The 27,101-nt window shown below is 44.2% G+C and overlaps 1 long non-coding RNA gene across 1 annotated transcript in view; it reads right to left on the reverse strand.

Annotated features, from left to right (window-relative positions):
- Positions 1 to 954: 954 nt before the first annotated feature.
- The window catches only part of LOC146891729 (uncharacterized), a 58,290-nt gene continuing 32,143 nt past the window's right edge, over positions 955 to 27,101 (reverse strand). The window contains exons 2-3 of the long non-coding RNA XR_014996936.2: positions 2,450 to 2,643; positions 955 to 2,106 (exon numbers count right to left, since the gene is read on the reverse strand). This is a non-coding gene — a long non-coding RNA (uncharacterized LOC146891729). The remainder of the gene's footprint in view (positions 2,107 to 2,449; positions 2,644 to 27,101) is intronic.

A 27,101-nucleotide genomic window follows, 5' to 3' on the forward strand; every position in this document is an offset into this window, starting at 1 on the left:
AAAGTTGCCAATAGCTCCTCAGGTAGGGCGGGACCTCTTGAGCCTCTCTATTATTCAAGCTAGGATTTTGACTGGCTTAACCTTATGCAGGTCTAGTGCAAGCAGTCATAGCCACTGTGCTCATGAGTACAACAGCCCTGTCATGTCCAAAAAGACTATTTTGCCACAGGTGCCCACCACCTCTGGCTCTTACAACCTTTGCTCATTATCCTCTGCGATGCTCTTGAGCCTTTTTGGGAAGGAATATGATGTTGGTGTCCTGCTTAGAGTTCAGTACACCGCAGTCTTTTGTTCTCTGTGTGCTGGCCAAGTTGTGAGTCTCTGTATTAATTTCCATCTACCACCAAAAAGGGGTGGAGGAGCATCTCTGATGAGGGTTAAGGGATCCACTAATCTATGACTACGAACATATGAACTTAGTGTATAGGTTCTGTTTATTTGGTTGGTTGGTTGGTTTTTTCTTTGTGTTTTTAGGGTTTGTTTTGTTTTATGGTTACATCTATTTAGCAGAATAATAGTACTAGGTTCTCTCCTAAATTAGCCTATGATCTCCTGAGCCATGAGTTTTGCCCTGGCTCACGGTACCAGGTCTGAGTTATATCTTGCGGAGTGGGCCTTAAATTCAACCAGAGAGTGGTTAGTTACTCCCATAGATTTGTGCCAACATTGCGCCAGTTTCATCATTCCCCTTACCAAATATGTGCAATCTCCCCTCTACTGAAAGTTCCTGCCCCTATGAGTATCCCAGCTTAAAACATCCCCAACCACAGGTCACTGTTCTTAGGAAAGGGTGGGGCCTCCTGGGCTTCTCACCCACTCATGATAAAATTTTGAGGGACCCCCCTCTTAACACCTCTAGGGACCGTTAAATTTTCTAAAATATTTAATCCACTGACTGATTGACAGACAGATATTTGATATTCAAAACTCTAGTTAAAACCATACCCCCAAAAAACTTCATTAGATGTATACCTAGGTTTTATTGCTCAGTGGTATCTTTTTCCAAATCATGTTTTTACTGCGCTTAAATCCTTTGTTTTAAATTGCTTGAGCTTAGAGGTCTACTTCATTATATTGTTTGAAAAGCACACAAGTCTGAATCAGATAATTTTCGAATTCTTGCAGATCTGAATCCAGTTTTCATTTGCCTTTGCATATAGATAACAGATTGACTTATCTTCGATGATAAAGGTGTTCTCTTCAGGCCTGCGTGCTTCCTCTGAGGCTTTCTAGCCTTCGTGTTGCAAATAAGAAGTCTGCTGCTACCAAGATCCTTTTTGCACTTGCCGTTCTGACACTTGTCCTTTGTATGGGACTTGGTGGCCGCCTAATAAGGACTCGACTCTGTTTTACTGTGCCTGCCATGCTGAGCAGGGTGAACACTTCAAACTGAGTCCTTTACTTCTGATAGTATTGTTTTTCAGTCGTGTCTGCTGGGTTTGGTTTGGTTTGGTTTGGTTTGGTTTGGTTTGGTTTGGTTTGGTTTTGCTTGCTTGCTTGTTTCCTTTTTTCCTTCTGGATGCCCATGGTGGCATTACTGCTGTTCCTCTTTCCAGCTTTCTTACTGGAAACTGGAAGTTTATCTAATTTCCTCCCAAATACTTTTCTTCTTAAGTCCAGCCTTTAGAATGTATGCTCAGCATTCGGGAAAGGGTTTCGTATTTAATCCTTTCTTCCAAAACTATTCTCCATGCATGATCTTATGGATCTTTACTTTTTATGGAAGTCGACACTTTCAAAATTAGAATTAGAAACTTTTGAATCCAACCAAGAAAATTAGCTTCCCCTCACTAAGTTCTTATTCTAAGACAATTCCATTCAATAGACATTGTTTAAACCGAGTGCACACATTTTATCCACTTCATTTCGACTTCTGAATTTATCAGGCAATTTTTCTCTTTTCATTACAGAGTGCGAATTTGTTTTTCCAGCAGGAGAGTCAAAATATGAAAACCAGCTCATAGCGCTTCACCGACCCCCCTGCTGTAGTCTTGTGGATTGAGGCAGGCATCTCCGCTGCGGATTCACACATGACCTAGTGATATTCTTTTGATATTTGTCGGCCAGTTTTTAATATTTTGTTTTTCATTGTTTTCTAATTTTTTCCTGTAATAGGAAAAAGGAACATATAAACATATTTAGAAAACCATTGCTTGGTTTTCACGGAAGTTTCCATTTTCCCTAGACCGTGCTAAGAGAAATCTTGTATCTGTTTCTAATTTAAGAATTATAAGTGTTTGGCAGGAAATTAAATATACTTACAGTTTCTCCCTGCTGGAAATTTAATTTATATTTCAGTGGGCATCTGAAGAGAAAGTTTGAGGAGAAAACTGGATTTTTGAGTTGCTTCCCCCCTACTAAAAATATTTCAAAATATTTTCCTTTCACCATCTTGGTTTTACTGTGAAATTCTATGTCCAACTGTCCAAACAAAGTCAGGGAAACACACCCAGGAAACTTAACCTCCACTGGAACCAGCCACGAAGTAGAGAAAATGCAGAAAACATCTGTATTTTATCTTGCCAATATGTTCTCTCAGTCTGGAAGCACGGGACATCTTTCCTCTGTCAGCTGCAAAAATGTTCTCTCAACGGGAACGAGACAAGTGTGGAATATAGACTGTACCACACATTGCATGCATACCTAAGCAGAAAACAAAGAAAATAGCCATTTAATATATAACTCAATTTTGCCTCCAGGGACAGATAAAACATTTTATTATAATACCCAAATGGTGCAGCGCATAAATAAACATGGAAATGCGATAGGGCTGCACTAAGTTCTTCTGGCCAGATACTGATGGCGAACAATTTATCATCTGATCTCCCATCCTAATCCTTCCTTCCCAGAGATATGAAGCAGGCTACATTTTTTATGAGAGCCAGGACTTTGGGGCAAAGGAGACCAAAATCCATCACCATTTTTCAGCAGACCATTAAATTTTAAATGTCCATGGAAAGTAGCTGCTGGCAAAGACCTTGCTGTTACATTTTCAGCATTATGCTTTATAGTTTAGTTAACAAACAAAATATTAAAGAAATAACAGTAGGCAAGTTGGTAATTTAATAACTTCAGATAGGTCTAGGCGGTTATTATGCTTGCCTTTTTGGAAGTCAATAACTTTTCATTTGAAATTTAAATCCATTTAATGAGCACTCTGCTTGCAGGCGTTTTATTCAGGCTAGGAGCTTACAGAAATAAAAGTAATAGAGGTTTTCTAGATAGCAATTCATAGCTAACTTCTGCAGACGGCCTGACTAGTCTGAATGCAAGCATCCCTGCGATCCCACACGAGGTGCATCTTAAATTTCCTAAATGCTCTTTCCCAAAGAAGAGGTTATAGAAGAAGGCAGTTCTCAGTGCTGCTGACTTATTTGCCAAGCGTCTGAACGCCTCTCCAGGTGCTGGGGCATGGAAGACTTCGGAAGCCCATGTCGAGAACGGGACTTTCTTAGTGGAGGAAATGGAAGCCATTATGTGGTGATGCTACTGGGGGTTGCTATATTAATTACCTAGTTGACTCTGTTACCACATTGCACATTAGCCTATTTCTTTGTACCATCACATTCACTTCCCCTAAGAGAATGTTGATGTTTTCTTCCTCATTTTTCCAGATAAGAAACTTTTTAGGGTCATGTAATTTATGCCTATAAAACTAATTAAAATGCCCTCTACTTAAAACAAAAAGCTAAGGGACTGAGACGGCTCTGTGGGTAACGTTCTTGTTGTGAAGGCATGAGACTGAGTTTCCTTGAGTTAGGAACCCCAATATTTTCACTAAAAACCAAGCTTGGCAGTGGATGTCGACATCTCGATACTGGAGGGGAGATAGAAGCAGATCCCTGGGGCTTACAGGCTGTCAACTTAGCTGAAATGGAAACTCCAGGTTCAATGAGACTCTGAAATGAAAAATAAGATGAAGAAGAGATTGAGGAAGACATGCTGACATCAAACTCCGGCCTGCACATTTATCTGTAGAAACACACACACACACCACTGACATCAACCTCTCTGGCCTGTACATTCATTCGTAGAAACACACACACACACACGCGCACACACACACACACACACACACACACACGTGTGTGTGTGTGTGTGTGTGTGTGCGCGTAAATGATAATTAATTACGAGTCTAAAGCACTGTCTCTGTAGCTGCGTCACTCTGTCTCTGAGCCCCAGGGACCCTAGTAGCCCTCCAGACCCTCCAGAGGGGTTTCCAGCCATCCAGAGAGTGTTTAAGCCCTCCACAGGGTATTTCAGGCCTGAAATACACACTATGTGTTCAGTGGCTCATGCCTATAATCCAGCACTCAGAAGGTTACGGCAAAAGGATTGCAAGGTCAGGGCAGTTTGGATTCTATCTATAATGATTCTCTCTCTCTCTCTCTCTCTCTCTCTCTCTCTCTCTCTCTCTCACACACACACACACACACACACACCACACACACACACACATACACACACAAAGTCCCTCTGTGAGATATATTGCAAGGTCAGGGCAGTTTGGATTCAATCTATAATGATTCTCTCTCTCTCTCTCTCTCTCTCTCTCTCTCTCTCTCTCACACACACACACACACACACACACACACACACACAAAGTCCCTCTGTGAGATATAGCAACAGTCTCATCTGGAACTAATAGACTTTTGGCATTTCAATGCTTTCACACTTTACCATAACCAAAGCATGCTACATTCCCTCATACTTTATAAAATTCTTCCTAAGAAACTACTGTTTCATCCCTTTTCATCCTACTTCCCACAGGTGCTCAAAAGGTCAAGTCCCAGAGTCACTTGAAAGACATGGCACTAAACAACTAATCTCCTGCCTCTGCTCCTTCCCAGGGGCCTTGTGACAAAACTTCCCCTTAAACACAAACAAAATCCCGGAAAAACAAACCAAGCAGATCCCCGAACTGAAACATAGGCGCAATCTGAATTGAAGTTCAGGGTCAACTTGAACTCCTTGCCCATTTGAAAATATTCGAAGATCACCTTCTATCTGCGGCTAACTTAGTATGTGTCTCAATGAACATTTCCTAGTCATCTCTAAGGACAGAATTTGCCTGAGAATGAAGCTGGCCCAAAATAGAGAGGCCTCAACCCAGATCACCTGAGCCCCTGATCCACATACACCTTCAGCTTCCCTCACTGTTTGGACCAGAAAACTCCTCTTTTTTGCTTAATTCATTTTGAATTTGGTTTTATGTCACTAACCAATGAAATAACCATGGCTAATATATTAATAATTGCCAGCTTTATTAGATTATATAAATATCACTGCCTCGAGAACTGGAAACAAATCTCAGAAACTTCCCACCAGAAAGGCTCTGGTTTGATGAGTGATTTAATTAAGCATTTAGGTGTAGATTAGTCCCCACGCTCCCCTGTCACACACACACACAAGAACTAAGGACCAAACTGAGGAAACAAGAACAAACTTTTGCATCTTGAAGCAATGCATGAAGTGGAAGGCATCTGTCCAATGCCTGGATCAGGGAGATAAACGATCCCAATTCAGGTTCTTATTAAATTGTATTACTCTTCATTAAAGCTAAATGTATTTAGAGGAATTAAGTTTATCAAAAAAATGACAGTGTAATATAAGTGAAGATTCTTTGTTTGTTTGACAATATCCTCCTGCGAGTTGATTCACAATTTTAATTTTGGAAAACAATATTTTCTTCATGGGACTGACAGAATGATATGAAAGGCTGTATCATTTTGCATGAAGTCATATCAATAGTGAAGGCAAACAGAAGAGAGTGACATCACTTCTTTTTCAGGGAGGAATATGGTAACCATGGCTCTACATTGTGAGAAAGTATGACATCAGTTTACGAATGGAGACGAAACTCCAAACAACAATCTCAAATCCTTTTAAAGAAAGGTAGGTGCAGCGAAGACAAAAATTCTAAATATTTCAATGAAAAAGATTAGTGACTTATTAGTGAAAATGTGTGAAGTATGTATCGTTCTCAAAGACCCATTGTAAGCACCCAAGTGGGAAAAATATATCCATCAGGTAGCTAGCAGCCTAGTGAGAATGCAAGTATTAATTCAGTCACAGGGAGCCACAAATCCCAGAGCGATATCCCAGAGTATCTGCTATGTAGACACCCATGTAGAGGCTTTACCTTGAGTAGATGCCCTGCAGATCAATACACCAACCATTTTTAATTTGCACTTAAAAAATTTACATCCCAGACCTTAAGAAAAGTTGTGAGATAATACAATAATCGCTCATTAACAAATCTAGATTTGTTAATTGCTGCTATTTGGTTCACTTCATATTATTTAGGCTGCATATGTCAAATCTATATATTATTTATTTTGTCATCTATCTCCAAAGTGAGAAGACATTCGTCCATAAAACCATTACATCATCATCAACATTCAACATCAACCAATAGTCCACTTTCAAAATTTCCCATTTGTCCCCAAAATGTCCTTTATAGCCATTTTCCACCTGATTTGAGATGAAAGCAGAGATGATACATTGCTTTCTGCTGTGCCGTCTCTTTAGTCTCCATCAATCTTAGAGGGTTCACCAGGCTCTTTGTCTTTGGTGACATTGATGTCTCTAAAGAGTCCAGGCAGTTACTTTGCAGAATGTCCTTTAATGTGTGTTTGTCTGATTGTTCCCCCATGATTAAATTCAGGTGAAACCTGTTTGGCAGTACTATCACATAGGTGATGCTGGTCCTTCTCCGTGTGTCACGCCCGCAGTCATATGATGTCAGTTGTATAATCATTAATGAGGATTCTTGCACTTTCTCAGCTGATTGAATTCACATCCTGTAGACATAATCCATTACTGAGAGAACCAGACAAGGACAGCAAAATGTAATTTCTATTTCCTCACCAGCCATGGTCATGCCAAGAGACATTTACATAGGTCATTTATATAGACAAAGCTTTACTGGTTTTATTCAGGGGAAGGGTTACAGATCATAAATCCAGCACTGATAGAGTATACATATCCTGCAAAAAAAATGTCTGGGGAAATTGGCACACTTAGGAATTAGAATTCTGCCAGGAAATGCAGCCTGGGGTTGAGTTGCATGGCCTTGGGAACCAGGGAATTCATCATGGTCCTGCTGCTGGCTACTTAAAAGTCTGGGTGAGTCTGTTAACTCCTCTGTATGTGCTTCCCATCTGCCATAAGGATAATCGTGGAACTCATAGTTGGAATAACACTGAGTAGATATGAGCAATGCCTGACACTTGACAGGCTCTCAGGGCTGTGATGATGATGATGATGATGATGATGATGATGATGATGATGATGATGATGATGATGACATAAGACCCTAGGGCACTAGAGAGACGGGCTGGCCATTGAAGTGCTTTCCTGGCATGCAAGAGGAAAAGAGTTCTGATCTCCAAAACCTACAGAAATGCCAGGTGAGCACAGCAGCCCTCCTGCTCCTCTATCTTCGGAAGGCAGAGACAGCTGCTCAAACAAAATGGCTAACAAGACTACCTGTATCCGTGAGCTCTGGGTTTGACTAAGGGAACAGTGAATGAATACAGTGGAAAAGCAATGAGGAAGATTCCAGATATCAACATGTGTGCACCCATACCCACGGAAACACTTAGGGCAAGCACACACCACACACATACCCATGAAAGGGGACAAAAAAGAAGGCACTACAAAAACATCATCTCACATGCGGCCTTCCTTGGGAATGTACTGTGCGTGGGCTTGGAAATGGTCAGCAATGAAAGCATTTGCTGCATTAACCACCAGGTTTAAGGAACAGAGTTCAGACTCCCAGCACCTACATAAATGCTGGGTGGATGTGGTGGCCTGCCTCCAATGCCAGAGACTCTCCAGAGTAAGCCAGTTAGCTAGACTAGCTGTGTTTGTGAGCACTGGGTTCAGCTGGGAGACTCGACCTCACTGCATAAGGCAGACTGATCAAGGCAGACTCCAGCCACCAACCTTAGGCCTACACACACACACACACACACACACACACACACACACACACACACACACACACAAATGCATGTACACATGCCACACACACATGAACAAAGAAATATAATATGCAAGAATGTCAACATGCTTGCACACGTCATTTACGTCCTTTCTAATGAGAGCTACTTCAGGCCTGGCAATTTGATCCTTTTCATAGGCAGGACTGAGGATCTAAACAAGAGCATCAAGCATTGTAGACTGGTATCATGCCACTGAGCATGTCCCCTGCCTATGGAGTGCATCTTCAAAATTAGACAACCAATACTAATATTTTCTGAACAAATAGTGATCTTAATAATGAAATGTGTCCAATATCACAAAATTTCTTCAAAATAAAAAACCTAAAAGGCTTAAACTGCCATTCAGATATTTTTCACAGTTTTTTTTTAGGTTTTCAAGATAGGAATTCTCTGTAGCTTTGGAGTCTGTCCTGGAACTATGTCTTGTAGACCAGGCTGGCCTTGAACTCACAGAGATCCATGGTGCGGGAGAATTGTCTGTATTCTGTCAATCATGTTTTAAATAAATGCTGATTGACCAGGCAGGAGGGGTAGGTGGGAAAACCAGACAGGAAGTGGAAATGATGCAAGAAGAGCAGGAGAATTCTGGGGAGGAGGAAGTTGATTCCTCCCACTCCTGCCCAGACCACTGAAGCAGCAGGTTATAAGCTGCCCCACTGAAAAAGGTACTGAGCCACATGGCTAAAATAGATCAGAATAATTGGTTAATCAAGATGAAAGAGTTAGCTAATAAGTAGCCTGACCTAACGGGCCAATCAGCATTATAACTTACGGAGTTCTCTGTGTGGTTGATTTTTTCTGGGACTAAACAGCTGTGGGGTACTGGGAGGCACAGAAAACACAAGCAAGCCGGCCCCCTCATATTACAGATCCACTTGCCTCTGCCTCCCGAGTGCTGGGATTAAAGGTGTACGCCACCACCACCTGACAAATTTTTAAATTTATGTGTGTATACATGGTATATATGTACTCAGGCATGTGTGTGTGCACACACACATGCACATGCCATGCTCATACACATTGGTGCAGGGTGAGGCAGAGTGTCTTCCTCAGTGTCTCTCCATCTTTTTCTTCAGGGTCTCACTGAACACTGAGTGAGCTCACTGACCCAATGAGGCTGGGCAGTCAGGGAGCTCTAGGGGAGGTATGTGCTTTTGCCTCCTCAGCACAGAGATCACATGGGTGCCAGGGATTTACTGAGTGAGTCATCTTCCCAGGCCCTTATTCTCTAACTATATACAACTGTACAACTAGACAGAAGCATCTTCTGCTTATAGTTTTAACAAATAAAGAATGTAAATATTAAATTTAACAGAAAAATAGCATTCCTATTAATGGTGTTAAAATATATTCAATGTTTGTATAGACACAGATGTCTCCTCTTGGTCTTGAACTAATTACAACAGTACTGGTTCTTTTCAGTTTGACAATTTAGACCACCTGGACCACGTGACCTGTTGGCATTCAGATGAAACCTTTGCTAATGGGATAAACGACAGTGACTTCGCTGAACTTTATCTCAAATGCCTCGTCTAAGGGTGTGAAATTCTTCTGCTTCTTTTTTGTGTGCTATTAATATCATAGCGGTGGTACCATGAAAACATAAATGTGTGCAGTCGCTGAGATCAATTTCCAGCACTCAGTTCTAAGGTAGTCAGTCCCTCAGGGGGTGGCGGGGTATGATTGCTTATGTTTTTCCAAATGTCCTCTGTCTTATTTAGTTTCTGTTGCTGTGAAGAGACACCATGGCCATGGCAACTCTTGTAAAGGAAGCATTTAATTAGGTGGCTTACAGTTCAGAGGTTTAGTCTATTATCATCATGGTGTGGCATGGCAACATGCGGGCAGACACGGTGCTAAAGAAGGAGCTGAGAGTTCTACATCTTGTTCAGTGGGCAACAGGAAGTGGACTGAGACACTGGGTGTATCTTCATCATAGGAGGCTTCAAAGCCCACTCCACAGTGACACACTTCCTCCAACAAGGCCACACCTATTCCAACAAAGTCATACTTCCTAACAGTGCCACTCCCACTGAGCCTATGGGGGCTGATGACATACAAACCACCACATCATACTAATGGAAATATAATCATTCAAAGCTCACCTCAAAGAGCTTCAGATCTTAGATATCATGTAATGTTTGAAGAAACCTAACAGATACTCATGAAGCAACAACTTAGCTAAAAATGGCCAGTCCCAAAACAGGTGAACCCAAGAAACTGTGAAGGATTAGAGAAGGGAACACATCTGAGAACATTCCAAACCCCTATGCCACTGGCCTGAGCATATGTGTCATGGAAGAAGCCAACACAGGGGGTAGCAGTTTGGACAGTAAGTTTACTTGTTGAACATACTGAATGAATGTATCTGTGAAACCCTTTGTTCTAAATGAGGTTGGAGATATATAACTACAGTCATTGTTGGGGACTGACCCAGACAGAAGGATCTGAGAGTTAAGAGTAAGTCATTGTTGAACTACTCACTACTAATGAGAGGTTGGTCCTCACCAAGAAGTCAAAATGGAAAGCATGCCACCAAAATGACTCTATGGCTAAAGGTGCTTGCAATAAGTCTGGTGACCTGGGTTCAAATCCCAGGATCCACAGGGAGAAAACGGGCTCCCAGAAGACATCCTCTGATCTCTTCACTGTGGCATATGGGGTGCCCTGTACCACCACACAATTACAAACACACTCACAAAAGACAAAGGAAACGAAGAGATAAAAAGAGTAAACATAGTAACTATTTTTAACTGGAGAAGAAAAAAATGCATAATGAAGAATGACTGTGAGCCAGGCATGATGGCACATGCCTTTAATCCCAGCACTGAAAGCAGAGGCAGGCAAATCTCTGGATTTGAGGCCAGCCTGACCTACAGAACAAGTTCCAGGATAGCCAGGGTTACACAGAGAAATCATGTCTCAAAAAGTTTAAAAAAAAAGAAAAGGAAGAGAAAGAGAGAGAGAGAGAGAGAGAGAGAGAGAGAGAGAGGAAGAAAGAAAGAAAGAGAGAGAGAGAGAGAGGGAGGGAGGGAGGGAGAGAGGGAGGGAGGGAGGGAGGGAAGAAGGAAGGAAGGAAGGAAGGAAGGAAGGAAGGAAGGAAGGAAGGAAGGAAGGAAGGAAGGAAGGAAGGAAACCCAACTAAGAGAGGGAGGCTGTTAGCTGAATGTGGAGAAGCACACATTTATTCTCAGCACTCTGGAGGCAGAGGCAGCTCTCTGTGAGTTTGAGGCCAGCCTGTCTAATAACATGCCATCACACATACTAATAAATATCAATACAAATCACAGACCTATCTCGGTGAGTGAGTGAAGACAGGCTTTTAGATGGACTTGTTGTCCAAACGTGGTTTGTGTGTCCAAATGCACGTTGTATTAGATAAAATAGTCAAAACGGACAGAACATGGCAGAATATTGGCTACTTGCCTGTCCAACGTCCATTTCCTCTTCTTTGCTGATAGGACCTTAATTCCTCCCATAGTAGACATCTGTCCAGCCGGAAATACATTTTCCCAGCCTCCTTGGCCGCTATGAACAATTGTGGCATAGTTCTTGCTGGTGGCAGCTCTTGGAAGCCTACAGGGTGAACAGACAGTTCTCTGCCCTTAGCAGTCACCCTTTCTAGAAACTTCATGGTGGAGATAGAGCAAGGTGTCGTGAGATCCCAAGAGCATAAGAGCTGAGGGGTGGGAATGTAAGAGGATCTTAGGACATCAAACAGAGCCTGGCACCAACTCTAGTGTTGCCAAACATAACTAAGAATCATAACCGTAACTGTTTACCTCAGCTTTTTCTGCATTTCTTTTACTCTAGATGGAGGTCTGATGAGTTTCTACCAGTGAAGCCCCTTTGGAAAGGCTTGGTTCCCATAGATGCCAGCAGTTTGTTTTCTCTCCTGTCAGTCCTTGGGGTTGAAGACATGACTTCTGAGGGGCCTGACTGAACGGTGTCCTCAGCAGCAGGACTACAAATGTGAAGAAAGACTCTGTGTCCCCAAAAGAGCTGAGAAGTAAAGCTGCCACCATTCAACAACTTGGACAGTTAAGAGCATTCTTATGCACCCAGGTTAGAGATGGGAGAAAACTCTCTGAGATGCTACAGACTGAACTCGCTTCCAGCATGCTGGCACAAAGACACAGAGCGATGTCTTGCAGTTCTTCTGAGACTCGGGCCCTCAACAGCAGTCTCCTCAGTCTGATGCTTCAAGTGTTTGGCCCCTCTTTACAGGATGAGTCTTACTTGCTATATTCTCCTGCCTTAATCTCTTCTCCAAATTTCCAGCCCTCTGACAAAAAGGATTCAACAATCGGTGTTCATCTTCTCAGTTTGCAAATTCTTTCTCTTCATGAAACCTCCCAATGCTTTCAGAGAATTTTTCTCTGACTGTCCAAAGGGTACCATCCCGGCTCACTTTCGGTTGCTGTAATAAGCACCACAAACAAAAACAACTTTGGAGAGGAAAGACTTTATTTGACTTATATGTGCGTGGCTGAGAGAATTCGGGGGAGGAACTGAAACTGGGACCGAGGTGGAAACCATGGAGGAATGCTGTTTACTTCCCACTCTGCTTGCTTTTTTATATAGCCCGTGACTGCCCGCCAGGAGTGGCATCACTCACGGTGGCCTGGGTTCTCCTCAATTATTAATCAAGAAAATGCCCAATAGCCTAACCTCCATGCCAATCTGGTAGGAGCATTTTCTCACCTGTGGTTCCCCTTTCTCAGATGACTCTCGTTCTTGTCAAGTAGACAAAGAAGTAGCCAGCACAAACACATTTTTCATAGACCGCTTACCCTGAAGCGCTCTGTGTTTTTATCTCTTATCTGTTCCTCCATTATTTAGGCCTTTAATTGTTTTGCTGCAATCCACCGGTACACCCTGAAGACAATGACCTGTTTCCAAAGTCCCTAGTGTAGCGATGGAGGTTTGCACACTTATCCAGCAAGCAATTTGTGAGAAGCTGCTCAGCTCTGGAGCCTAGATAATAAAATGCACCAAACTTGGAACCTGACCTCCAGGTTCTCAATGTCCATGTCTGATGCTTGTATACAGTAAATTTTCAGTGAATATTTTTCCATGTTAACCACTCACATTTAAATTTTCCACTCAGCTATTTACAGGAACTTTTAGCAAAATGGAGAGGACAGCATGTTGGGGAAGGAACTCAGGGATGCTTTAAAATCTACTATGGGGCTGGAGAGATGGCTCACAACCAAAGATATAAAATCTTCTATGTATACTAGAGTAGAGATAGCACCTGTACAAGCAAGGTCAATTAGCAACAAAAATTTAAAAATTGTGGTTTAATAATTTCCACCTTGAAAACAGATAAGATTGCTATTATTTTTAAAGCAAACATGAGGGTGAGAATGTTATTGTGACTTCTTTAAAACCCATGGAAAGTGCTGAGTTGAAGGACCCTTGTCTAGAGGCTCCTCTCCCTTCCCAAAACTCAGCCTCTTTGACTTTTACTCTTTCCCGATGATTTGGAACGTCCTGCCATGTGTAGTAATAAGACCCCATCACAAACGTTTGTGGATAAATCAGGAACCTTTCCCTGTAGATCTTGGCTCAGGACCGAGACATGATTCCTGATCCCCTTCCCACACTTCTCAGTCTGTGGTCTGTCTCTTTTCTCTCCAGTCCCTCATTCTGCTGACTCTCTGAGTCTTGGTGGTCAACCTTTCTATTTCCAGTCTCCCAAGTATGACACACACGGATGCCACAGTGGGCTACTGATGGACCCTGGAATCGAGAACCCTGAGATAAGTAGGTCATTTATTTGGCAAATATTTTTTGGTGCTTGCTATATGCCAAGCATTAACCCAAGCCCTTGGAAGCAGTAATGAACAAGACAGTGGAGTCACCCACCAAGTATTTACCTTTCAGTGGAGGAGGAAAGTAAGCCTGAACACAGACTGTTAAGAAGTGCAAGCTAAAGCTGGGCATGGTGATCCCAGCGCTCAGGAGGCAGAGGCAGGCTGATCTCTGAGTTAGAGACCAGGCTGGTCTACAAAGTGAGTTACAGGACAGCTAGGGCTGTTACACAGACAGCCCTATCTTGAGAAGAAGAAGGAGGAGGAGGAGGAGGAGGAGGAGGAGGAAGAGGAGGAGGAGATATTTTTAAAAGTACATGGGGCAATAGGACAGCATGTTATTCACCTTAGAGGGGGTTCTGGAAGTGATGGGTAAGCAGAAACAAGACAGATGGGGACTGAGGACACTTCACACATCCCGTCCTCAGTACACCCTTGTTCCAAAAAGGAAGCGTAGGGGCCAGCGAGGAAGCAGGACCCCAGTGATGTCATTAGAAGTGGATTCACTTGTGGAGGACCTGGTGGCCCTACTGATGATTTCAGACTTCAGTCTAAATGCATGCGATCTATTTGATGTGTGTTAAGCAGCCCCACGGGACAGTTTTATTCAATGAAGGTCACTAAGTACTGTGTGCAGGATTGAGTGGGGAATATCAATAAGGAGACCACTGTATAAATTCAAGACAGAGAAGGGGAAGGACTCAATGCTCTGAAATTGAACTTAGAGAACTCACAGGTTTGTTCGATGTTAGTGTTTTTGGTTGGTTTCCATTGCTGTGATAAAAACACTGACCAAAAGCAACTTTCCAAAGAAAGGGTTTGTTTCAGCGTATGGGTTGCAGTCCATCATGAAGGGAAGTTAAGGTAAAAGCTGATGCAGAGGCCATGGAGGGTGTTGCTTACTGACTTGTTCCCACGCTTTGCTTAGCCTGATTTCTTAAAGAACCCAGGACCATTTGCCCAGGGATGGCCCCACTAAAAGTGTTCTGTTGTACCTTATCAGTTGTTAATGAATAACAAACCACCCCCCACTCCCCTACCCCAGGCCAATCTGATGGAGGCAATCCCTTGGTCCCCTCTTCTTGACTGTCTCTTGCTTGTGTCCTGGTGACAGAAACTATCCAGCTCAGTGAGTCACCAACACAGCAGTGGATGTTGAATTGAAGACTTGTGTGGGTGACGTTCACTGAGACAAGGAACCATTCCAAGTCTTGCTTGTACAGCTCTGAAATGTTGGTGTCTACAACTCAGCAATGAAGGCATCGGAAGCAAAGCAATAGGAGTTCCACACATTTCTTTCGCATTAAAATAACCTAGCTCTCTTCTGGGTAGGGAAAGAATTGTTTTTCTTGCTTCCCATTAGGAGGAAAACACAAGCTTTGGAATGACAGAGGCTTAAATTTAAATCTCAGCTTCATAACTTCACATGGCTTTGGCAACTGTTCTTCCATCTATGGAAAGGAATCAGAAGAGGCAGGCCCCATGGAGCTGCTGGAAGAGAGCACAATGTAACTGTGTGAGGTCCATCAAATGGAGCAGCTCCCAGTTCACTGTATGCTTTTCCCTTGACCAGGTCAGTGTTATTTCCTGTTATTACTTGCCTCACTTTATAATTTTTCTTATTTCTCAAAAATCCTTGTGTGTGTGCATGCACATGCATCTTGTGTGTGTGACAATGGGGCACACAAGGCCGTGGGGTGTGTGTGCATGTATGTGTATGTGTGTATTATGTATGTGTGTGATGTGCATTAATGTGTGTGTGATATGTGTGATGTGCGTGTATGTGTGTATGTGTGTGTGATATGTGTGATGTGCATGTATGTGTGTATGTGTGTGATATGTGTGATGTGCATGTATGTGTGTATGTGTGTGTGATGTGTGTATATGTGTGTGTGTGTGATGTGTGTGTGTGTGTGTGTGTGTGTGTGTGTGTGTGTGTGTGTGTGTGTGTAGGCCAGAAGACAAGCTCAGGTGTTGGTTTTCACCTTCTGGCTTGCTTGAGATGGAATCTCTCAGTCAATGAAAAGTGGGGAACCTCACAAGTCTCCTATTCCAACGGAGGAATTGCTAGGGTTGCAAACATGTCATCCAGCCTGGCTCATGTGGGTTCTGGAAACCTGGACTCCTGTCCTCACAGTCTCATAGCAACTGCTCCTCCTCCTCAGCCCCTGACACTCTGGAAACCTCTTGACCCAATGATTGCTCCCTTTTCTCAATACAAACTAAACAGAAGACTAAGCAGCCTTTGTGAAGAATCTCTCTGTGTTGTCATGGTGGTTGTACACACACACACACACACACACACACACACACACACACACTTCATAATCACTCTGGATCTCCATGTACACCACCTCACCTTCTGTGAAGCATTCCTGGGAAGGCAATGCAGCCAGCTTGGAGCCTAGGGGCAGGAAGGTATCAGTACTTAGCTTTCAACACGGAAGCCCAGCTTTGATTGATTCACCCTACTCTGCCTTCCGGTTCCATCGTGCTGGGGGGCGGGGGGGGGGGGGGATGAGGCTGCGAACAGGAGAATACCAACATAGAGAATTGGGTCTTTAGAAGAAAATGGGAAGGAATGCTTTGTGCTGCTATAGGGGAGGAAAAGGACCTCCTTCCCTTCTACTGCTGCTGACCATGTTGCTTCATGCTTTGAGATGAGAAAAACAAGGATTAGTGTAAACTCATCAGCCGCCTACAGCATGTGTTAAGAAACGGAAAATGCAGACTGGTTGCAGACAGGTTTCTTTTGATTGTGCATATCTTTTCATTTATCTCACTGACCTCTATTTGAACCCCCTTAAACAACAGAACTTTCCAAATGTTAAAAGGTTCATCCGCTATCCCCAATCAGGACAGGATGTTGCTGCAGTTCCTGATTTGGAAGCTAGAGGGCAGTGCAGGTCTCTCTACCCTCCCTTAGACTTGCACACTCCTTTGGACCCAGGGCAGAAGGGAGGAGACACAAAGCTGAGGGAGTGACTTGGAAAGACATAAGTGTCATGAAGTTCACAGATGATCATTTTTTTTTTGCCTTGCTTACTTTCTCCTGGCGCACACGTCGCTGCCTTAATACTCAGCCTCCAGCAGCCTCAACTTGTCAGGTACCCTCTCCCTATACCCTACAGCTCTCTACCCGTAAGTCCCACCCTTTCAACTTTTTTTGCAAACTCATTGGCACCTCCCTTAATATCACAGTAGCAGCTTTCTGGACTCTCTACCTGTCCGCCCAGGGTTGACCTGAGACTTCACGGTCCTGATTGAACAAGGCAACTTAGTGTGCAATCACAGGGCCGGCCGTGCCGGCAGAACCTAATTCCTGAGAGGGCGGCGCTGGACGGCTTCCAAGCATCACCAAGGGCAGGGAGGAGGCCTTGAGGAATAACCAGCAATGCCCAGTGCAGAGCCCAGTGCACGAGTGTCCAAGGTGCCATCATGAGTCACGGGCGAAACAGGAGCAGCTGGTTTGGGTGGGCAGGCTCAGGTGAGGAACTTGAGCCAGGGTAAGGGAAGCTTCTGTGACCTCATCTTAGGACTGCAGACAGTCTTGTGATTTCCAAAATTAAAAAAAAAAAAAAAATGCTGGCTTGTCTCTTATTTCGTGTAAAGAGGGGGGAGCATTAGGGTTTTCACACCTATAAAAGGTGAGGAAACTGAACTGGTAAAAGGGTTTGGCAGCCTGTTTCTATCAAGACATTAGTGACTGAGCTGAGCTAGAATCCAGTGTGAGGGGGAGAAGACAAACCCAAACACCGCAGTTCCCTATAAAACCAACCCTCAGCGAGTTACTTACTCCCTCAGCTACAGCACAGCCCTGTCTGGTTCTGCAGCGCGCCTGAGTGCTGGAGAGAAGGGAGGAACAGAGAGAGGTCCCACAAAAGGCATATAAAAAAAGCAAAGGGCGATAGGGTTGTGGGAGTTTGACACCCTCCCCCTCTAGGGACAGACAGAGTCTCTGTCCCACTGCTGCAGAAGAGACGACTGCCCCCACACCAGAGAACTTTGCAATTCAGACGATTTGGTAACCTCTCCAGTCTCCTTGAAATACTTATTTATTCATTCGTTCATCTTTTTTTCTTCAAAAAGGAGTCTCACGAGAAAATTAGGCTGGCCTTAAACTTGCCACCCTCCTGCCTTGGCTTCCCTAGTTCCCGGATTACAGGCATGCCAATGTACCTGCCCACCCTTATTTGAATTTTCAAGGAAGGGAAGGCTTTGAAAGAAAAGAGCAAATGCAGAAAGTGTCTTAGCAGCCTGCAGTCTGCAAGGAGAAATGGGTGTTTGTTTTGTTTTTAGAAAACGTCCTCTTTTAAAGAATTCTGTTTAAAAGTTAACTTTAATGTGTCTATAGACTGCACTAATTAGACTCAGGGAAGACATGAACTTGTCAGGAATGAGGAAAAGGGGTTCTGGGAGGAGCTGGGGGGAGTTGCTATGCTCCAAATACAATGTATACATACATTAAATTCTCAATTAATAATAATACAAGTGTTTCAAGTATTTGTATCAAGGTGAATCATTACATATTCTCTATTTTATATCCACTTTAGTTGATTCTTTTCGTTCATTTAACATAACTTCTTTATTGGATCTTTGAGGATTTCACATCATGCCTACTAACTCCGCCCACCTCCCAGTCCCGGCAAATCCTCCCCTATCCCTCAGAGTGTCTCCCCACAAAAGAAAATTTTTTAAAAAAAATCAAACAAACAAAAACAAAACAAACACACCTTTCCCACCTCTAGATTTTTTTATTTTTATATTTAGATATGGCCTCACTACATAATCCTGACTGGCCTAGAACTCACGGAGAACTGTGTGCCTCCATCTCTGCCGTGCTAAGGCTGAAGGCATGTGGTATCACACCCAGCCACTTTTGTCCATTTTTTAAGTGCAATATACAAATCTTTTTTTCTTTTACATGTGCATTGGTATTTTGCCATGGGTGTCGGGTCCCCTGGAACTAGAATTACAGACAGTTGTGAACTGCCATGTAGGTGCTGGGAACTGAATCTGGAAGAGCAGTCAGTGCTCTTAACCCCTGAGCTCCATCCTGCAATATACAAACTTAAGAGAAGTGCCAAGTAGAGTCAAACAGACACTCATATTAGGAGGAAGACGGAAGAAATTGCCTTAAGCACTTGTTTGTAGATGCGTACTGCTGTTGTGATGAGTGCAACTCACACGGGAGGGTGCATAAGACTTCATACCTTTGACCTTTGAACTATCCATTGGATACTACTCTGTGCGTGTGTGTGTGTGTGTGATGTGAAAAAGACTCAGATGACAGAGTGCAGGCCCCAGGCACACTTCTGATCTTGTGGAAATCCTCATCTGAGAACATGGGCCATATTTCATGGATCTAGCTGGCTAGGCACCAGGTCTGCCCTCTCCTCTTCAGACTTCAGACAGGGAACGACTTGGAGAGATCTCGTGAGAGATGGCCTCCTCCAGCCCTGGTTTTAGTAGTAAGTCAGTGTGCAGGGATGCAGGAACGTGCAGAGAGCAAGGTAGCACAACAAGGGTGTGTTCCAGTCAGGCCGGTGACTCAGCTCAGCAGCTTAGTAGGCCTTAGGATGTTTGACTCCTCTTCGGTTTACCTGTTACCCACATCAAGCTGCCTTGTTCCAGGTTTCACCTTGGCAAACATTCAATTCACAGCTTCCGTCTGTGTCACAAATGTCATGTGAAGTTGCTGAGGGAAGCTAACTAGAAGGCCATTTTACAGAACACCTAAAGCTCCATTGAACTTCTGTAAGCCGTCCCCAAATATCTTGGAAACACTTCCCAAAACTCCTTGTGGGCATCTGGTTTTTCTTCTACCAAGAACTTTATCCTACTCTAAAGTTTAAAAAGGCCAAGTAACTTGAGTCGAGTCCAGGTGCGTGCCTTTAGAAGTGTGAGTCGCGGGGCTTGTTCACAGGTAGCACACGCGTCTTCCTGAAGAAACACTTCAGCTGAAACAATCACCAAGTAATGCGACCGTAGTCTCAGGAACTGGATGTTAAGTCTCACGCTCCGGGGCAGCACACCAAGTTTGTGTGTTCGCCTCTACTCACTCATGGTCATCCAGCATTGGAAGTAAAGAAATGAGGCAGGACTAAGGCAGGATAGCATTGTCGCCAGAAAGAAAGCCATCAGTGAGAAATATTTTGTGAAGAGTATCTTGGCAACAATAAAGAAGATAGGCAGGGTGATACCTAGAGCCAAGAGCCCAGCTTTGTACAGCCTACAGTATAGGCAGAACCATTTTACTACCTTGCAAGAATGCCAAAAGGCCCTAAATTTGTAGAAGACAGACAAGTCAGGAGCAATGTTCAGTGTAATTAATCAAGGGATACTTTATGAAATATCTGGTCCAGGTGGCCCCTCCTACTGCATGCTGCATTCCTATCTCCTTGCATCAAAGCAATTAGAGACTGTGGAATTTGACCTGCCAAACGAGCTGCCTTCCTACCCCGCCCGCCTGCCTGCCCTAGTCCTAAGGCCTGGTTCCACCCAGAGACCTCACGTCATTCTTCTCATGACAGGCTGTAGCAGCCGGGGTGGAGGTAAGGGATGGGGCGGGCAGCCCGATAATACTCCAAGGCTTGATGCTAAACACCTAAGGAAATCAACAGCCAAGCTATGACAACAGCCAAGATATTGGGAAGGAGTCAAGGAAAAATTGGGGGTCTATGCAACCGTTCTGTCTCGATTACAGTGGCTAGAATATGCCTGTGTTTATCAAAAATCATCTATCTAAATGCCTTAACAGGGTGAATCTTGTCTGTAAAATCAGAAAGAAAGCCCAAACTTCTTAAAGAAGTCCAAGCCATGAAAGGAAAAGGTTGTCATCTGCCCTGTCCTACAGCACCGTACAGGCTGTTTCAGAGAGCAGGGTATCCAACAGAAAGACTGACTCCACCCCGGTGGAGACAGAAGGCTAATCAGGCTGATTCAGAGCCAGGAATAGTACTGACACAGAACTCGTACACACGGAGCCAGACATTCAATAAGAACGTGGCTGGACTTAATTCAGAACCCAATGGATATGTCTACGTGAGGAGACACCTGTGTCTCCTTGACAGGACATTCGGAGACCTCTTACATCAGCCTAGGGTATCTAATTAGGAGCTGATTAAACGTGAACTAAATGACACGAAAACAAAGTAAAAACGAAACAGGCTTGCTATTTTTTAAAAGGGACAACCTGAAGACAGAAGTTACTAGAGATAGAAAAGGGTAGCTGCTTTAAAAAAAGCAAAGCAAAACAAACAAAAAACCTTTTGTCTGTGATGAACAAATAAGATGAAAAACATAATCAAGAAAATCTACCAAAATGAGCAAAAAGAAATTTTTTAAAAAGTGAAGAAACAGTTAAAATCAAAGAGAGTCTATTATCCTAGATTTACCTTATGTAAGTGTTGAAAGGAATTGAAAAAAATTCACAGTAGTTTACAGCTAGGTTCGGTGACGCACACCTGTAGCCCCAGCCCTTGGGAGGCTGAACCAGGGCAATCAGTTGAAGCCCAATGTGGGCTACATAGTGACAGCTTGTCTCAGAAAAACTGTGTCTCGGGATTGGGGAGGTGGTTCAACTGGCAAGAGTAATGGCTGCCCAATGGCTTGAGCTCAATCTGCAAAGCCCACAGGGTGGAAGAGAATTAACCCCACAAGTTTGCCTCTGACCTCCACATGGGCACCGCCATCAGGGCTCAAACACCACCTCCCCAAACACATTTTAAATAATAATAATATTTTGGAGCTGGAGAGATGACTCAGTGGTTACCCGTGTACTGCTCTCACAGAGAATCCAAGCTGTGTTCCCAGTACCCTTGTCAGGCAGCCTCAACCACCTGTCTCCAGCTACAGGGGAGCCAACCACCCCTTCTGGCCTCCGAGGGCCCTGCACTCACAAACCCATACTCACCTACAGACACATAAATATACACAGTTTCAAATATCTTTCTTAAGAGTATTGAAGCGTGTAGTACACATACGCATAGTAAATGCATATGAAGTATTATCCACCCATAAACGTGGGCGGAGTACGTACTACCGCGTGGAACCGCGTGGACGAAGCCTTGAAAACAACGAGTGGAGGAAGCAGACAGAAAGGCACACGCCGGATGACGATGTCCATGAACTATGTTGGGCAGAGGGATGAGTCACATCCTACGTGTGTCATCATGGAATTTCATAACCTACTCAGAACGGCATGAAGTTTAAAACTTAGAAATTGCTTTGGGGGGAATTTTTCGCGTTGTATTTATTTTTGGAGGTTTTTGCAGTGGTTCCCACACCACAGTTAACTGTGGGGAGCTGAAATCAGAGAAAGACAAACAACTGATGAGAGAAGCCATTAGAATAATATATATATATATATATATATATATATATATATATATATATATATATATATATAAATTCTCCAACAAATACTCTGATTAAGAAACTATTGGTCTCGGTGATGTCACCGTCCACTCTCAACAAAAATGCAACAGGAACCCACTGGTGGCTTGATGACGTCATTGAGAGCCCGGGCTCTTTCCACTCCCCTCCCCCCACTCTGCTGTGCAAGCCCCTCTGCTGCTAACACGCCTGCTACTTCCGGGGGCGAGAGTTTACACCCCCATGTCCAACATCGGGAAAGGAATTAGCAGAACCAAGAGGAGCAATCCCCACGCACGGTGGTCTCCTTTTGTTTCTTTCTCAGAGACCATCGTGTTCCCTCTCCAACCCTCTAGCTCCCTCCCTACTCCTACACTGCTCAGGGCAGAGCTAAGTTACTTTTTTCTTTCTAAACCAACCACAGGCAAGAGAATTTAGTTTACCACTCCTGACAGCCAATCACAGCTTACCTGCTGGGACTGAGCATGGTTCTCTTTGGCAAGGAAGAAAAAGCAGACTTTTGGACAGACAGCTTTACCGGGCTGACTGACTGATCAATCAACAGCCAACCCCATCTCCGGGAGGAGAGGACTGTGAGTCCCTCTGTCAGACTCACACAGACCAGAGTGCCTCTCCTGCAGGAAGGCTATCTAGCCGCGAGTCCTCTGTCCCATGGTCATTTAATGCGTATTAATCTTCTGAAATAAAATCGTTAGTCATGTGTTGGCATCTGCAAATTAACACTGGCTTCTGGGGAGAAACTTGAGGGGGAAAAAATCACACCACTGCATTTTTCAAAGGTCCAACATCAAAAATTTATCAAGTGTAAAAATCCAGTCCGCTTGATACTGTTAGAATGATTATTAATATTACAAATAGCTCCTGGCAACAAGGCACATCTGACACCTGAAGAATGAAGGCGAGCCAAGTGTTCTCCTCTCTGGACTAAGAAAAGTTAGACCTTAGAATGCATCTCCCCTCTTTTGGTTGGTGAGTCCCTGGCACATCTTGATGCAAAGGCTTCCTGGCTGTCCTGTTTATCAGGCAAGTACTGGTGAGTCTCAGCAGCCTCGGCAGGACTGATTTACTAATCCATCCCACAGACATTCTGAGAAATCTCTCCAGCCAGAGCCCACAGCGCCTCGTAACTCGCACCTATTTTAGGTGAAGGACTTAATGCATAGATGCGATCTGACAGACAGTGCTGCTCACCGGTTCACTGTCAGAGCAGGCCTGAATAATTAGTACAACAGCTCCTCTTCCAAGATGTTAACACCTTACATCATAAATGTCAAGCCCAGCGCAAAGACACAACCAGCAAACCTCGGAAGGGAAGGGCGCCCCATAAATCACAGCTGTGCGCTCTTGCCTTCCATTTTACTACCAGGAAATAAACCTGGGCTGGGGAAGATTGTAAAAATCTTGCCCTCCTCTAACTTACTACTTGGTACCATGCCTTGCCTGAAGGGAAGGCTGGGGGAAGGGTGGGGGTTTCTCAGCTGGTGGGGGTGGGGAAGAATGGTGTTTGGGGGAGAACCAGAGGGGTTCTCTGACCCAGAGGGGTCAGTTGAAAACAAAACCTTCACAGTACCACTCTCAAAGGGTTGTCCCTTTACCTATGACCCAATGCTCTGTGCCTTTGGGGCACAGAGACCAGACGGTTGTAGAATGCCTCTCCACGTGAAAGGTGATTTCCTCTAAAACATCTTAGCCTTGACCTACCCAGAGAAGGAATGGCCACTTTTGTGGCTAGAGTATAAGCGTGAGTAAGGCTGTTACGGTGAAATGGTCATAGACTGCCATCCATGAGCCCTGCTGGGGTTCCTGGACCTTAAATAAACATCCTATTCAGATCAGCTGGACCCTGACAGTTTGGAAGACTACATCTGTCCCCAACCCCAGCCACAAGGATGAGTCTCTCCCCATTGCAGTCATGGGGTCTCAGACTTAGATATGAAATCTCTGCTTACTAAGTGGGGTGGGGAGAGGGCCAACATTTCTATCCTTAGAGAGTCCTACTTGTTAGAGCTTTCCAGGATATTGGACTGAGGTCGGTCTTCAGCCTGTTTCTTCCCTGGGACCTCATGGGATAATTCTAACTTCTGCTTCTTCTGGAAGTCCTTCACGCATTCGAAAGTCCTGTCCAAAGCTGCTATATATTAAGCAGACCGGTCCCAGGAGCTTCAGCTGTGTGATGGAGTTTCAGTCCTTCCTCAGAGCGAAACAGCATTTCCGGTCCTCTTAACGAGTGTCCATACAAACACAAGTAAAGCACAATCCAGATAACAGTGCTTACGCTTTGTTGAAGCCTTATAGCCACCATCTTAACTAAGGGCTATGGAGGAGCCAGAAATATGCTCAGTGACTAGGGGCACCTGGTGCTCTTCCAGAGGACCCGACGTCAGTTCCCAGCGCCCACACTGTGCAGTTCACATCTGGAACTCCAGTGCCAGGGGACTCAACAGCCTCTTCTATCCTCAATAGGTGTGTATCCGTGTCCATGTCCGTGTCCGTGCACACACACACACACACACACACACACACACACAAACTTTTTAATTAAAAAAAACTGCTGTACAATAACATTATTATACCCGCAACTTAAGGATGAAGAATTTGAAACTCTAAGACCTAAGTCAGAGCCTTCTGTTCCTGTGATTTGCACGGTGCAGGACCAGAACTGGTCAAGGCCAGAGTTTTCAGCCCCTGTGTCATTCTGTATCTGAATCTAGAACAATCTGTCCTTCGTTTTTATGAAGATAAAGGCCAAACATGTTCCTTTGTTGGTTCTCACGATTCTTCCCCAAATCAGTATCATCAACTCAAACTTCTCTTTTGATTCCTAAATTCTTATACCCAACTGGCTACCAGGCATCATCCGCATAGAAAATTTCTGATTACCTCAATTTCAACAAATCCAAAAATGAACACATCTGGTTTGATCCCAAACATAGGCCTCCCTCAACAGAAAATGGCTTCATTTATGCTGAGCTGTCCCCTTTGAACCTTTCTCTTACACCCCCATCCTACAAAAACAATATCCAAGCTCCAAGTGAACTGTGACGCCTTCCAGCATCCAGTCGCTCTTCCCTCTCCAATTCTAGCCTCATTATTTACCCCACGCCCTCTCCACAATTTTAAAAAACCTGCTCCCATTCCTGCAGTGGTCTAGTTTGTGTTGCCTGGGGAGCTTTACACCTGCTCCCTCTTCCTGGAAAATTCTTTCCTCTCCCCAATGCCCGGGGAGCTAACTCATCTCCACCCTTTAAATTTCAGCCCGTCAGCTTCCCGAGGTGAGCTCCCCTAATTGTGAACGTGACACATTGCTGCTCACACTAATTTATTCCACCATTGCCTGTGCTATCCTCTATTGTAACATCATAATTATCTCCACAAAGAAAGGAATTGTTTCTTGCTCGTCTGTAAGTTTCCAGCTCGGAACAAAGGGAGAGTTTGAAAATACCTGTTGAACAAACGAATGAAAAAATAAAATAATTGTCGTTCAATCCCTGTAGCCACAGTGCCTGGCCTGTGTGATGCCAGCACAGGTTGGCACCCTGTGCCCACCAGGAACCTTCCTGCCACCAGGCCCTGTCCATCACTTCAGATTCTTGGGATGCTCTGGGACCCTAATCCTCCCACATAGTCTTTAGCCCATTAGTTGTCACTGCCAATAGTATACACTGAGTAGTATCTAAAAGCTTAACTAGCACACTTTTTGTGTCTTCACTAGACAAGGACAGAACTGAGCGACCCCATTAGATACCCTGGCCCTCTAATCAGCACCCACTGGATATGCTAATTCAATCAAGTTTTAAAAGGTTACTACCTCTGCCCCCTGTACCCCCCCCCACACAACTTCAAGACTATCACAAGCGAGCTTTGTCAAGAGTGTTGGTCAAATTCAAACGAAAACTACCATCATCCTCCAATCTCATGAGTCACAACCTTTTTGGTGTACCACACTTGTATTATACATGATGTTTGTATAAGCATCATTAGGTACAATGAAGGCTTTGGTGAAGCTCTCAGAGGCACAATTACAGCTCTCTCTTTTTGACCTCTAGAGAAATGACCACGGAGGGCAAGCGAAACAACAGACAGAGCTACCCAGCTGATGTCAGACCTGCACCAGGAAACAGGATACCAGGAGGTCATTCCCACCTCTGCAGCAGGTACAGACTGGGCAGCAGCCAGTCTTACTTTTCCTTCCAGGAAGAACCAAGCATCCCAGCTCCCTCCCCTCTGGCCTAGACCTTGTACTCTTCCCACATGGCACTTTATTTTTCCCACCCTTTCCCAGGCTGACTCCAAACAAACTGAGATGAAAAAAGTTATACGATTAAACCAATCAATAAAAATCCAGAGAGACTACAACTTTGGCCTGAAGGTTGGAGACCTTTGGTCTGGGGGACCTTTTTGCCTGGAGAGCTAGCGAGTCCACCAAAACAGTTGTAGCGGGCCACACTATTCAACTGTGCACTGCAACACCCAGCAGCGATGGATTGTGCTCACGGGGGAAGCAGAGGCCTGGAAGGTGAACACGACCACAGCTCAGCAGCCTGATGTCAAGAGGTATCAAACTGAGGCAGAAAAAAAAAAATCTGTGTTCGTTCTTCTACTGGGGCCACTTTCTTTACTGGTACTGGGTAAGCACTCTGGGACAAGGTCCTTAAGGAAAACCAGATGCTGAATTCCTTACGACAATGCTGTAGCATTGTAAATTGTGGTATGATTTCTAGGCCTCATTTCTAGGCCTCCAGGCTTTGGCACAAGAGTCTGCTAATATATGGATAGTCAGATCCGTAGCAAACTGCGGTTGAATGGAGCTTAAGAGAGGCCATGCGAGCAAAGCTAGGCCTGATCTTCAAAAAAGCAAGGTAGACGACATGGGAGA

This window comes from Myodes glareolus, chromosome 13, assembly GCF_982192425.1.
Source record: "Myodes glareolus chromosome 13, mMyoGla1.1, whole genome shotgun sequence".
NCBI classification, from domain to species: Eukaryota; Metazoa; Chordata; class Mammalia; order Rodentia; family Cricetidae; genus Myodes; species Myodes glareolus.